Source organism: Anas platyrhynchos, chromosome 9 (genome assembly GCF_047663525.1).
Source record: "Anas platyrhynchos isolate ZD024472 breed Pekin duck chromosome 9, IASCAAS_PekinDuck_T2T, whole genome shotgun sequence".
Lineage (NCBI taxonomy): Eukaryota > Metazoa > Chordata > Aves > Anseriformes > Anatidae > Anas > Anas platyrhynchos.
Genome location: NC_092595.1, coordinates 10578240 through 10590945, shown reverse-complemented (window position 1 = coordinate 10590945; position 12706 = coordinate 10578240).

The window sequence follows — 12706 nt, the reverse complement described above, 5'->3', positions numbered from 1 at the left end:
TGTGATGGAAACACCTGCACAATTTATCTTAAATGGAAAAGTGTTTTGCACCAGAAAAATGTAAAAGTGATCCTGCTTCCATTTTCTGCGTGCTTTTCTCCTTTATCAGCATCACATAGTGGCACGCGGTGCCAGAAGGCGGCCGCCCCATCACCAGGCTGTGCCTGCTGAGCCTTCTCTTGTTCTCAGTTCAGTTTTACACTGGCTACTTTGTACCAGTTGAAACGTCTTATCTCCTTTGCTAGATCAAGGTCTTCCCTCCCTGTGTTGCAGTTCAGCAGTCTGGCATTCAGGAATTGCAAGTTTCAGCTAACTCCAGCTGCTCTGGGGCTCTGCACAAGTCACTGAGTTTCCCTCTGACCTGATCGCTCCAAAGCCTGGCTTAAACCCCAGCACCTGCCACAGGCTAAGCCCTTGCTGTTAAGGATCCATTCAGTCTCTCTGATGGATGAGGATGGAGAGAATTCCGTGTTTCCCCGAATTCAACTTGACACACAGAAGTGATGCTTGGAAAGCCCGAGGATGCAGAAAAAGCCCGGGGACTTCACGCTGCTTTCAGGACAGGTGTGCTTGGAGTGGATATCTCAAAGAGCTCTGTGACATTAATTGGCCCATCTTCACTAACTGGATTGTAAAAAACAAGTATCCACCTTCTGCTGCAGGGTCAGCAAAAACAGGGGCTGAGAAGCCTGAGAAGCCTGGAGAAGGGTGTACCAACCTACCATGCGCTGCTCCTTTAGGGCCCAACTGCAGCGTCTGGATTTGTGCAGCTGATATGGGAGCAGCACATCTGGCCAGCCCCAGGGAAGGTGCTCACACTGGGGTAAGTGCCCAGGCTCACACGGCAGCCCAGCACCCGACCATACCACCTCCCCATTCACACCCACTCGTCGCCCCAGAATCTCTTGGCCAGCAGAAGTTGCCCAAGTCTCCGGAGTGAAGTTCTCAGCATTATCATTACTGCTGCAGTGTCTAGAGGGACCCAGCCAAGACCAAGGGACTTGTTTTCCTGCATCCTACACGCTGCATGCTCGGAGGGAGTTTCTCTGCCTACGAACATAGTCACTAAGATCCTGGTCTCATAAACTCTTACAGGCATTACCATAAAACCTCGTGAAAGGAAAATGACCAGGCCTTATGGAAACTGCCTTCTCCTCTCCGTGTTTAATTAATGTGTCCGCAGGCTTTAGCTGACCTGAAACAATTGGTGAGTGGGGAAGGCAGGGCAGGGAGAGCTGGGGAGTAGTTTGTGCCCCGTGCTGAGCACAACCCAGCCAGCTTGGGGCTCTGCCTGGCATGGTCCCATGGCACACACTGCTCCGGGGGATGTCCCACATGTTGCCAGTGTCCCCTGTGTGTTTGGCTGTTGGTAGGCAGCGAATGAGTCTGAATGTCCCTGCTGAGACACCCTCCTGTCGAGGCTGCACCATTTCCTAGTTTTGCACTTCTTCTCATTGCACAACCACATTTATTTCTCCTGAGAGCTGCCCCCCCACAGACCTGCACACCTGCGAGCAGCAGCTGTGGCACTGACCCCTCCAGAGCAGGAGCTGCACAGGGACATGAAAATCAGCCGTGCCTGGCCAGCACCTATGTGCTGGGGGCTTTCTGCAGCCAGCTCTCCAAATGCCAGAGCTAGACCCAACCTGTGCAATAGACCTGCTCCCTCCCGAGGGAAAGCCCTACACTGTCATCCTCCTGCCTTACCCAGACAGACAGACCGATGAACCTTTAAGATATCGGGAACGCCGGCTGCTAACAAGGTTGGCCAATGCCTGGGATGTCTAAGGGCTGCGGGTGTCTTAGCTGAGCTCTTCCTGCTCAAGAGAAGGCTAATTAATCAGCTCTGCTATTCTGGCATCACCCAAAAGCGAAAATACTTTCTGGCAGAGCAGCAGGCACAAAATTAGCTGCTACATTAAACTGCCAAATCTCCTTTACTCCTTTATTAGTTGCATTTGGTGATGATGAGGAGCGAGGCATTAACCGGTCCCTGATGGATAAAGAAACTATTACTCTGCTTTCTCTTTGCAGCAGGGAGGAGGAAATAGGTTTTATTACAGAGATTTCCTTGAAGACATTCACTTGACTTTGTGGCATCAGAGACGGAAGAGAAATGAAGAACACAGAAATCTTGGCACAGCAGGAGAGATTGCGCACAGATAATAAAAAAGAGAAGTACCGGGTCAACGGGGATCTGGAATGTACTTAGGTGATTGAATCCCTGCATCGGGTCGAGGCTCTGACGATCTGCTGGGCTCAGCATCACAGCCAGGTTCTCTGTGCTAGCAGTGCGAGCCTAAACCATGAAACTTTCTGGGGTCAAAAGGTTTGATTCACCAGAATGTCATAGAGCAGAATAGAGATAAAAGGTTATTCAGCCCTTTTTTTTTCTTTTTTTTTTTTTTTTCCCCTTTAAACTAGACCTTGAATATATTTACCCCTCTTCATCTGAGATCCTGGCTAACATGGCGTGGCCCTCCTAAAGGTAGGAATGTACTGGAATAGCCCATGCCAACTGCTGTTTCCACGTCCCGAAATATCCATCAAGGGTCACGGACCAAAGTCCAGCGTATAAGCTGCAGATGAAAGTGGTGGTGAGGGAACGGGGCAGGCTGCCAGCTGGGTGATTAGGTTGCAGGACATGCCATGGCCACAGTCTGCCACCTCTGCTCCAAAAAGGGCCAAAACGGAGAGAGGGATGGGCAAGAATCTTAAAAAGCACTCTAGAATGAAATGTGGAACTTCCTAAAGCATAATCCCAAGTTCCTGAGTTTTCCACCCATTTCCCAGCAAGGTAAACATGGCCTGGAGGCAGACGTCCAAGATGCCCACAGCTGACAGGAGCGGGAGGGCATGTCTGGCACGGGGATGGCCTATACATGGTGGGGGGCCAACGTCCATGAATAAATGTAGGGTGGGAGCTGGAAGAAGTACCCTAACCGTGAGTGAAAAGAGGTCCTGCACGAGGCAGCCAGAAGCGAGGAGCCAAGCTGGTGAGCATACAGCTGCCAAAAGTTTGTGGTGGCCCAGAGAGGCATGGGCTGGCCTCCATGGCCCACCTGGGCCTCCTGCCCTTCGTCACTGAGGGGCCATCCTCATCTCCCTCATCACCAGGAGGGCTCAGAAGGAAAACAGCATGAAACCATCTCTGCCCATCACTTCTGACACTGAGGGGAGAAGGCACAGGCTGGAGGCCCGATGAAGCCCTCCTGGTCAGGGTGGATTTGAACCTCTTGTGGGAGAAAGCAGCAGCAAGGGGAAAGGCTGTACGGACTGGTGCAGCACCATGGAGCAAGGAGGCTGCTTCATCCTGGAAACAGCCAGTGCTGTGCCCTGCGCTCACCCGAAAGGACCCAAGGCAAAGAGCTGCAGGAAGGGCAGCCTCCTCCATGCATAATGCAGCCCAGGAGGGCAGCACCTCCCCGGCTCAAACCCCAGCAGGGTATGTGACAATTCTGGTGAGATGAGCTTCCTTCCCAGGACATGTCCTCCCAGAGCCCAGCTGAGGCTGGCTGCTGCTCGAGGCACCGTCCTGCAGCCCCAGGACCTCTCCCCAGCTCGGCTGCAGCCTCTCGGCCTCGCTTTCCCCGTCTGCAGCGCAGAGCTGAGGGTAATTACAGCCCCTAGAGCAGAGCTGCGTGGCTTGGCTTTCCTCCTATTTCCAAAACGCTCCGAGATGAAAGGTGCTTGAGAGAGCAGGGTATTGTTATTACTAATAATTACAAAAATTAACCAAATATTTGTCTAACAGCATCCCTCCCCGCTGCTGTTTTTTCACGTAAAACACACACCTGCCCCGGCTGCCAAACCAAAGCCCCAGACTCGCTGCGTTAGCCCTCCAGTATCGAGAAGGGGGGCAAAAAGCGCCTTGGGTCTGAAAAGGGTTGTCTGTTCCAGCAATTAATTTAATTGGCCTAAAAATAACCCAGGTACACTGCGGATCCAAATTGCTTGCTGACAACAAACCCAAACAGGGCCCACGGGCAGCCAGGCAGCGGGTTCACCACCGCTGCCGAAGCTGCGGGGCCGATCCTGGCACCGAGGGTTTTTTTTTTTTTCTCCTGGTATGAGCCACCGCTCGCTGCTGCGGAGCCGGGCTCTCGTAAAACGTTTATCAATGCCTGGGCATCTTCCAAACTGAGAAAGGGTGCACGCGGAGAGAAGTCTCCCCTCGCAGTCAGCAGGGACTGGATTTCATCACTCGTTTTAATTCACGTCCTTATAATTTTATTGCCTTTCCCCCCCCTGTTTTCTAATAAGCTCCTCTAACACCTAATAAAATCAGTCCTTTTCCCTTCTACTTACCTCCCCCTGCTGCCATCGCGATTACCTAGACAAGAAAAATACAGAGCACGGGGTCCTGCCGGCTGAGGTTTTAGTGACTGATTTCAACCGACGTGAGCAGAATCGGCAATAAACTTCAATGTCATGGTATTTTGATTCCTCCTTCTTCCGTATCGCATGAAATATCTGAAGGGGACAAACGCCAGGGAGTGAGAGGAATTCTTTCGGGTCACATAGCCAAAAATGAAACTAAGAGAGGAGCCATTTCCAGAGAGGGAGATGCAGTCAGCTGTGCCATAGTTATCTGTAATAGATGGCATCTCTCACCGACGCGATCTCTATTATCCTCCTATCTCAGCATCTCACAGCCCTCAATAGATTCTTCCTCCCAGCATCTTTGCGAGGCCATGCCATTGTCTTATCCATATTTTACCAATTGGGACCAGAAGCATAAACAGGCCAAGACCCAGCTCCCCTAACCTACTTTGGCACCCAGTTCCCACTGTCGTAGTCTAAAAATCCATCTGTATTCTGGTCACTAGGCCACGTACCCGTGAGTTTATTTGTGAAGGTAGATAAAATGCTCTGTGACCACAGAGAGTCAAACAAAGCTCGTAAAAACCAAGTTTGTTATTTCCTGCTCTGCTTTCAAAACAAAACACAATAATTTTAGCAGACAATTAAACTCCCTGATTTCCAAGGGAGGAAGGCACACAAATACTTTTGAGGATCTGAGCCCACATGATTATGTAAGGAATTAGCAGGAGGGAATTAACCCAATCGCTGGAGCATCCTTGTAGCGAGGCTCTCATCCACACTCAGGGCTGCTTCAGGGGGACGCACCAGAGAGAAATATAAATCCCCAAAACGCTTAAAATTCAAATCGGGGAAATGCCAGAAAATGCCACGATGTTGCTCCAGGCCGGGACATCTCCGCCCCTGCCATCATGCTGCTGTTTGCACTGCCTGAAGCCAGCAAAAACAAGCCCAAGTCCTTTGCAGGCTCCCTCTCCGACCGACGGGACTGGGTGGCGAGCCTGGGGGCTCGTGGTCCACGTGTGGCCCCCTCCCTCAGCACCCAAGGAACATTTTTCAGGGGTCCAGAAGTGCAAAGGCACTCGCAGCAAAACACGGGGATGAGGCAGGAAGAGTGCAGGGTTTCCACATCTCGGCAAGGAGCTTGCATTCCTCCCTCCAGCCTGGGGCTGCTTATTAAATATGCTGTCATATTAAAACAGAACTATTACGAAAAAAAAAATAGAAATGAGCAGGATTTGGGGAAGCAATGGGGTAGGCTGTGGGCCTGATCCTGCTCTCCCTGGGGCCGGGGCAGCGAGGGGCATTTTAGGTGAAGCTCAGGGAAGACGAGGAGCAAAGCAGGTCAGCAACAGGTTCCTCTGTCCCAGCCAGGGTGGGATAGAAAGGAAACCTGGCCGCTTTCCCATATTTCACACCGTTGCAGCCCCATTTATCACCCTGGAAGCGGCGGGATCACTCGCACGAGCGAGGGCTGAGGCAGCCCTGGCAGCACGGAGCGTGGCCAGGGGAATTTGGGAATTAAACCCGTGGCCGGGACAGCAGCAGCCCCAAGCACGGCCGGCGATGCCAGCACCCCGTCCCCACCGTACTGGGAACCTCCCGCAGCCCTGGGCTTCACCTGGTGTTTAATGATTCACCTCCCCAGCAGCCCGCCTGTACCTTTGTAATCTTTCTGAAGGTTAACTTGTTGATCCTGGAAACTCGTCTTGAGAGAGCGAGGCAGGCAATTTTTCAGAGAGGCTCGGAGGGGAAAGTATCGTGTTTTCTGGTGAAAAGTGTTTTGTTTTGTTTTGTTTCATGAAGGAGGAGGAAGGAGAAATAAATTGCAAAATTCATAGGGGCCGATAAGACTTTGGAGAGAAAAAAGAAGAAGGGGGGAAAAAAAAGGAAAGAAATATCCACAAAAAAAAAAAAGACGAGGGGAGAAAAAGCAGTTGGGTTCAGTTTCCAGCTCCTTGGAGAGGTTTTATTTCTGCTTTATAGGAATTAAAAATATATTTGTCATTTACTAGATTAAATAAAAATAATCCTGGAGTTAAAATATTTTTAGGACTTGGAGAGTTACATTCTTATGGGCAATAATCTATTTGTAAACTCTAATGGAGTAACTGGCAATTTCATACAGCTCAGAGATCGATCCTTCCCTATTTGCCATGTACCTATTCAAATAAATATCCCATTCGATTCATGTCCATATCATAGAATCTGCCTGGTTCTTTCTGAGTCCTTTAATATTTAATTATTAAAAATAAGGAGAAATCCCATGGGCAATTTAGCCTCAAAAAATAGCTGGCTTATTCTTGTCATTTGAGAGTAACTGAAAAGGACGGGAAAATCTAATTCTTTTTAAGTCTTAAAACTGAAACTCAAATAAGAAAAAAAAAGGACGAGAAGAAAAAGTCTTAAAACCCAGGAACCAGCAACCCCCCCTTCACATGAATATTCTGCTTTTTTTTTTTTTTAATGTAGCTATTCATAGTCGTACCTAAATGTAGTCTATAAATCTACTAATATATTATTTAACACTCTAAATACTGGTATAAAAAATATAAAATAATTTGTTGGTAATGCATTTAATTGAATTCTTTTCAGAGACAGTTTGTTATTGCCAGCCATGCTTTTAAAGATAGTACAGAGAAATAAAAGAATTTCAGGAGGCAGTAAAACAAATAATTACCATTTTCATCATTACTTCCAGATACCCTCCCACCCAGTCACTAAATCCTTTAAGTCTAAATCAAAGGGTTTCACTGAAATAAAATGTGCAGATCATTTCAAAGAATATAAAAATTACACTGATGCTTTATTTGAAGAGAGAAATTGAAATTCCCGCAGCACTCGACTGGCTGAGATGTCCGAGGAGCTGTTAAACCCCCCTGCTGCTGCAGCCTGAACTTGAGAGGCCTGTTTGCAAACCATCAGGATCGATGCAAACCCCTCTTTTAATTTCCATTTTTCCGGGGCTTGCATTCAGGCTCCCTGCAAAACTTTGAGGCTCTGTCCTTTTTCTTAGGCTCTCTTCTGCATTTTGATGTCAAGGATCTGAGAAATTCTTGAACAGAAAAGAAAAAAAAAGAAAGAAAAAAAAAACAACAACAAAGCTATTAACCATCCAAAACATTTATTTTATTTTTGTTTTTCCAACAAAGCAACTTCTTTTGCATTAGGTTTGAGCAACTCCTTATCAGAGAAGTATCTGTGGGGGTTACTGAGGTTTTTTTAACGTCGACAGCTGAAAGCTGACAGCTCTGCTGCAATGGGAGAGGTCAGCGTCCCCGCGCAGTGCCAGGAGAGGGATTGAGCACTGCCACCGGTCACACGCTGAAGATTTCTGAAGGTGCCAGGATGAGAAAAATGTGGGGAAAAGCAGGCGAGCTGGGGACATGGGGCGGGTTGGGGACGTGGGACAGGTGCTGCCATCAGGCACGCGAAGGCTCTCTGGCACGGCCCCGCTGAGGCACTCCCAGACTTTGGTCCATAACTGGTTAAAAATTGATGGGGAGCGGGCAGGGGTGGGCAGCAGTCCTCGGGTGCAGCGCCTGGCAAAGCTGGGGCTGCTTAAATCAAATCCCATCTAAATCAGAGCTGGGGCACGGGCAGCGAGGGCCGTCGGCGCTCTGTTGCACGGTGCCGGCACGACGGCAGGCTTTGCACCCTCTCCGCGGGTAAATAATGTTTACTCGCCCTCGTCCTGAGTGCTTGTGAGATTAGGCAGGCAGGCAGGCAGGCAGGCAGCTATCTCGCTCCTTCGGCTACACGGGAGGAAAGTCGTTTTTTTGACAGGCAAGTTTGCACTCTCTCCTGGCAGTGGGAGCTGAGGAGATTCGCCAGTTATTCGGGCAATTTCACGGGAATACGTGCTGGGATTTTATCCGAGTGCAGCGGGACCACCTTTATCATAATGCTCTTTTTGCAGGATATTGATCCGAGCGGTGTTTATTGCCCCAAAGGGGGCATCTGCATGCTGTGGCACTTGGCACGTAAGAGGCAACACTCTCAGACAGAGCAATGCCATCGCACAGAGGCTGGGGGCACCCGGGGGCACCCCTCCCTGCTGTCCCTCCCTCTGTCTGTCCGTCCATCCCTCCGCTCATCCCGTCCTCTGTCTGTGTCCCTCTAGGAGATGCCACGCTGTCACCCAACACCTCTGCACGGGGCGTGATGGGGGCAATAAAAATGGGGCTGGGGGCTCGTGGAGGGAAAGCTTGGGGTGGCGAGGAGCAGGGAGCTGGGGGGTTTGGCTCAGGTGTGCCCAGGGCATGTTGGAACAGCCGGGCCCTGCCACGACATTCAAGTTTTTCCACTTCAGTCCTTTCGCACACAGCGAGGACCAAGCCAGATCACAAACACTCCAATTAAAACAAAAAAAAAAAAAAAAAAAAAAGGAGAGAGAGAGAGAAGAAAGCAAGAAAAAGTGCCCCGATGCACATCACGATACTCCACTCCCTGCCATTTACATGTTCCCTCTTCCCTCCTCACGGAGCTGATGGCTCTTCCGATACCGAGGAAAACATTTTGTTCTGCGCGAGGGCTGAAGCCTGCACATGACCAGCGAGAGGCGGCAGCTTGTTTAGCTCGTGGAGTTTATTTTAATTGCGGCCTTGTTTTGTAATGAGCGCGGCCGCGGCAGGGGGAGCCTGCTGGGAGCAGGGGGCTGTTCCAGGGGAGTTTCCCTTATCAATAAAAAGGAGTCTCAGCTATTTAAATTTACTAGCACCGGATGGGATGCGTGCTTGCTGGCTTGGTTTGCGTGGAAGTTACATCTTGTTCATTACAGGTTTCGGTGGCCAACAGGGACGGCAGGGCAGGGAGCACTGTCCCTGCTGAGCGCTGGCCTCCCTGGCCCCAGCCTCTGTCGGGGAGGAAGGAGAGGAGCTGATGCTGACAGGCAGAAAGCAGCCCGGTAAACTTGAGCAGTTTGTTATGATGATGCATGAAAAAAAAAAAAAAAAAAAGAGGAAAGAAAAAAAAAAGAAAAAAAAAGAAACCCCATGTGATTTTTATGCAAATCAGGTGAATGGACGGTTAAAAAAACCCTAAATGTCAGGTAGATAAGATCGCGTACACCTAGAGCAGTGTCATGATATTCTTTTGTACGTTACATTCATACTGGAAACCAAAACGTGTTACAGAAATCAGACACCCACAAAAAGCTCTGAGATTGCACTGCGAACAGGTTCCTGCAAAGCACCAACCTCTGACAAAAAAGAAATAGTAAAAAAAAAAAAAAAAAAAAGTAGGTTAGATTAGAAAACAAGATAGTTGGGCTGAACCAGGGAATACAGTGTCCCCGTGCAGCGTGCGGCCCGGCCTCGGGCACGCACCTCCATGTGTGCCCAGCTCCCTTCCAGCATCGTGCAGGCTGCGGCCGCCACCGTCCCCTGCTGCCTCCGGGTGCTCCTCTGTAAGGCTGAACAGCCCCCTCCCAAACACGGCTTTGGGGTCTGCTTTTTGGCAGGGGGCTGGAGGAGGCTCGTGGCCTGAAGGAGTTAATTTCTGAAGGGCAAAGTGATCACGGGGCGCTGTTTATGTCCTGAGCTCAGGCGCTTCTTGACAGGGTCACCTGTGAAGAGGTGCGGGCTGTGGGGATGCCTCGAACCCACCGACGTGAGGGGAGGTCCCGCAGCCCCTCGCCTCCCACCCCTGGCTCTGAAGGTCCCCATAACAGAACTGTGGCCCTGGCAGGGGATCAGAAAGCGCCCCCAGCACCACTCAGCCCAGCAGCTCGGCCCAGGCACATCACCCTCCGTCATGCCCAGCACGGCTCCGGCCCTGCAGAAACGCTCTGCCAACACCACAGGGACCATTTTGTGGCGGCGATGCCCCCGTCCTGGCATCACTGAGAGGCACCGGGGTTGCAGTCCCAGCTCCGAGGAGAGGCTGCCCAGGGCTGGCTGCGTGATGTGGGCACGGGGGGCCCTGTGCCAGAGGGGTCCCGGCAGCCCCGCTGCCCCTGTGTGCTGCGAGCTCGTCGTCGCCTTCCTCTTGGGCAGCCGCCACCGGCTGCAAAGTGACCACCCCGAGACAGGGCCGGCGGGCACCCAGCTGGGCCAGGAAAGGGGCAGGAGGTGACAAGGCCTCGTCCTGCCCGGCACGGATCCCTCTGGCCTGTGGGTGACAGGCACGGCGAGGGGGATCCTGTGGAGATGTCCCCTTCCCTAGCACCCCGGAGCTGCCATCGCTGCTTGCATGGGGTGCTGAGGCTGTGGCGGGAGACAGCGTGGGAGCCCCACGGGTGATAGAATAGAGGGATGAGAAGGCATGAAGCTGCGGAAGAAATAAAAAATATAATAAAAAAATAAAGAAAAAAACACTCTGTTATAGCACCCAGGCTGAGCAGGCACCCGCTGAGTTCCCGGCCCAGCGGGGATGCCGGTGGGTGACCTCCACATCCCCACTAAAGGGGGGGGGGACACGACGCAGACCGAGGCAGGGCCAGCCCCCCTCCCAGTGCCACCAGAGCAGAAGTCACGCCTGACCCCGGGGCTCTGCAAAAACCCCGCTGCGAGCCCTCTCGCCCTGCCTAACTTTCTGCAAGCGTTGCGTCCAGCCAGGCACAGGGGCCGGCTAAACCGAAAGCGTCACGCTGCAGAAAAAATGACAAACAGCAAGGAACCTTTTTTTTTTTTTTTTTTTGCTCTTCTCCTTAACCCCTCCACCCCCCCTTAGGCCTTTTAATTTCCGTGCTGTAAGGAAGCACAAGCCCGGAGGGCAGTCGGTGCGAGTGGGTCCCACGAGCCGGCCGCTCGCAAACACCTCCCGAGCCTGCTCCCGGGGCCCGGAGCCTCGCACGGCTCCGGCCGTGCTCCCTCGCTGGGAATCCCATCTTGCTTTTTTAACTACAGCTTTCGAGCATATCTGAACCATCTCAAGTGTCTCGGCAGCACCGTTCCGATCTTGCCACCGGGCTATTTTTAATGATAAGATGAGTCGGATTAGCAGAACGGCTTTCTTCTTATTCCCCCCCCCCAACCACCACCACCACCACCACCCTTCCACTCCCTGACTTTAGAGCAGGCACCGAGCATTTCGGCTCCCGAGCCCGGCTGCAAAACCCAAATAAAGGCAGCACCCGGCACGCAGGAACTTCCCAGCAAAGGCACCCGTTTCGTGGGGCTCGGCGGTGACTGAATCAGTAGCTCGGAGCGACTGTATTAGCGGAGGAGCGAGGGCACCGTGACCCGTGGTGGTTATTCTCATAAACAAATTTCTATTAATTGCAATGGGAAAGGCAGCCCGGCCCGGAGCGTGCCCTCCCCTTGCTCGGCCACACCGGGCAGCCCACAGCCGAAAAAGTGTTGGGGCAAACGGCACAGCGGGTTGGCGATGTGCTGATGCACCCCCCCCCGAGACAAACCCAAGCCGCAGGCCCCAGCGCCGGCACGGTCGCTCGAAATAAATACGCAAGGCTCGAGGCTGGAGAAGTATAAATCTCTACAGATTTACATACAGGGCGATACATTTACATACGGGACCGGAGCAACGCTCGGGTGGCGGCCCCCTCCCACCCCCCCTCCGTCCTCGCCCTGCAGAACCCAACTGGAAGAAGGGTTTGCAGAAGTCTTCGCCTTATCCCCACCGCCTCCCCGCAAGGGCCAGCGCAGGCCTTCGCCCTCCCCACTTTACACCCGGCAATAGGAAGGGGGAAAAAGTGCCCGGAGAAAAACCCCGGGCAGCCCAAGCTTGTCAGGAGGAGCCGCCGGCGTTTTGAACCCCAGCAGAGATTCGCGGAGCAGCGGAGGAACGCGAGGATGTGAGCACTTACAGGCTGGGCTGCAATAAGGAGCACAAGAGCTACAGAGAATTAACCCACCGCTCGGGAGTCCTGGGAAGGAAAAGAGCGAAAGCGTCTGAAAATAAAGGAAAATAATAAGGGAAAAAAAAAAAAAAATTGACATCGTCATCCTTTTTTTTTTTTTTTTTTTTGCCTCCTCTCCTCCTCGAGAATCCCAGCGTCAAGGAGCAAAGCCGAAAAAATAAAAATGCAAAAAAAAAAAAATAAAATAAAATAAAAAAGAGAAAAAGAAGCGCGTGGGGGTGTGGGGGGGGCTTTCAGGAAAAAGCTTCTGGCCCCAAGAGTAAATCCCATCTGAGGCTGTGAGCCGAGCGTGGATGTGTTTGTAAAAAATGAGCAAAAAAAAAAAAAAAAAAAGAGGCAACGGAAGGAAAAATAATGAAAAATGCAAAATTCCAGTGCAGTGCTGCAGGATCCAGGCTTTTTCTTTTTTCTTTTCTTTTTTTAAAGGGGGGGAGGGTTGATTGCTGGCATGAGAAAGTTGTCCCCCACACACACACACAAAAAAAAGGATAGAAGGGAAAAGGAGAAAAAAAGGAGGGAAAAGGGAAAAAAGGGGGGAAAGTAGGGAAAAAAAGGGGGAAA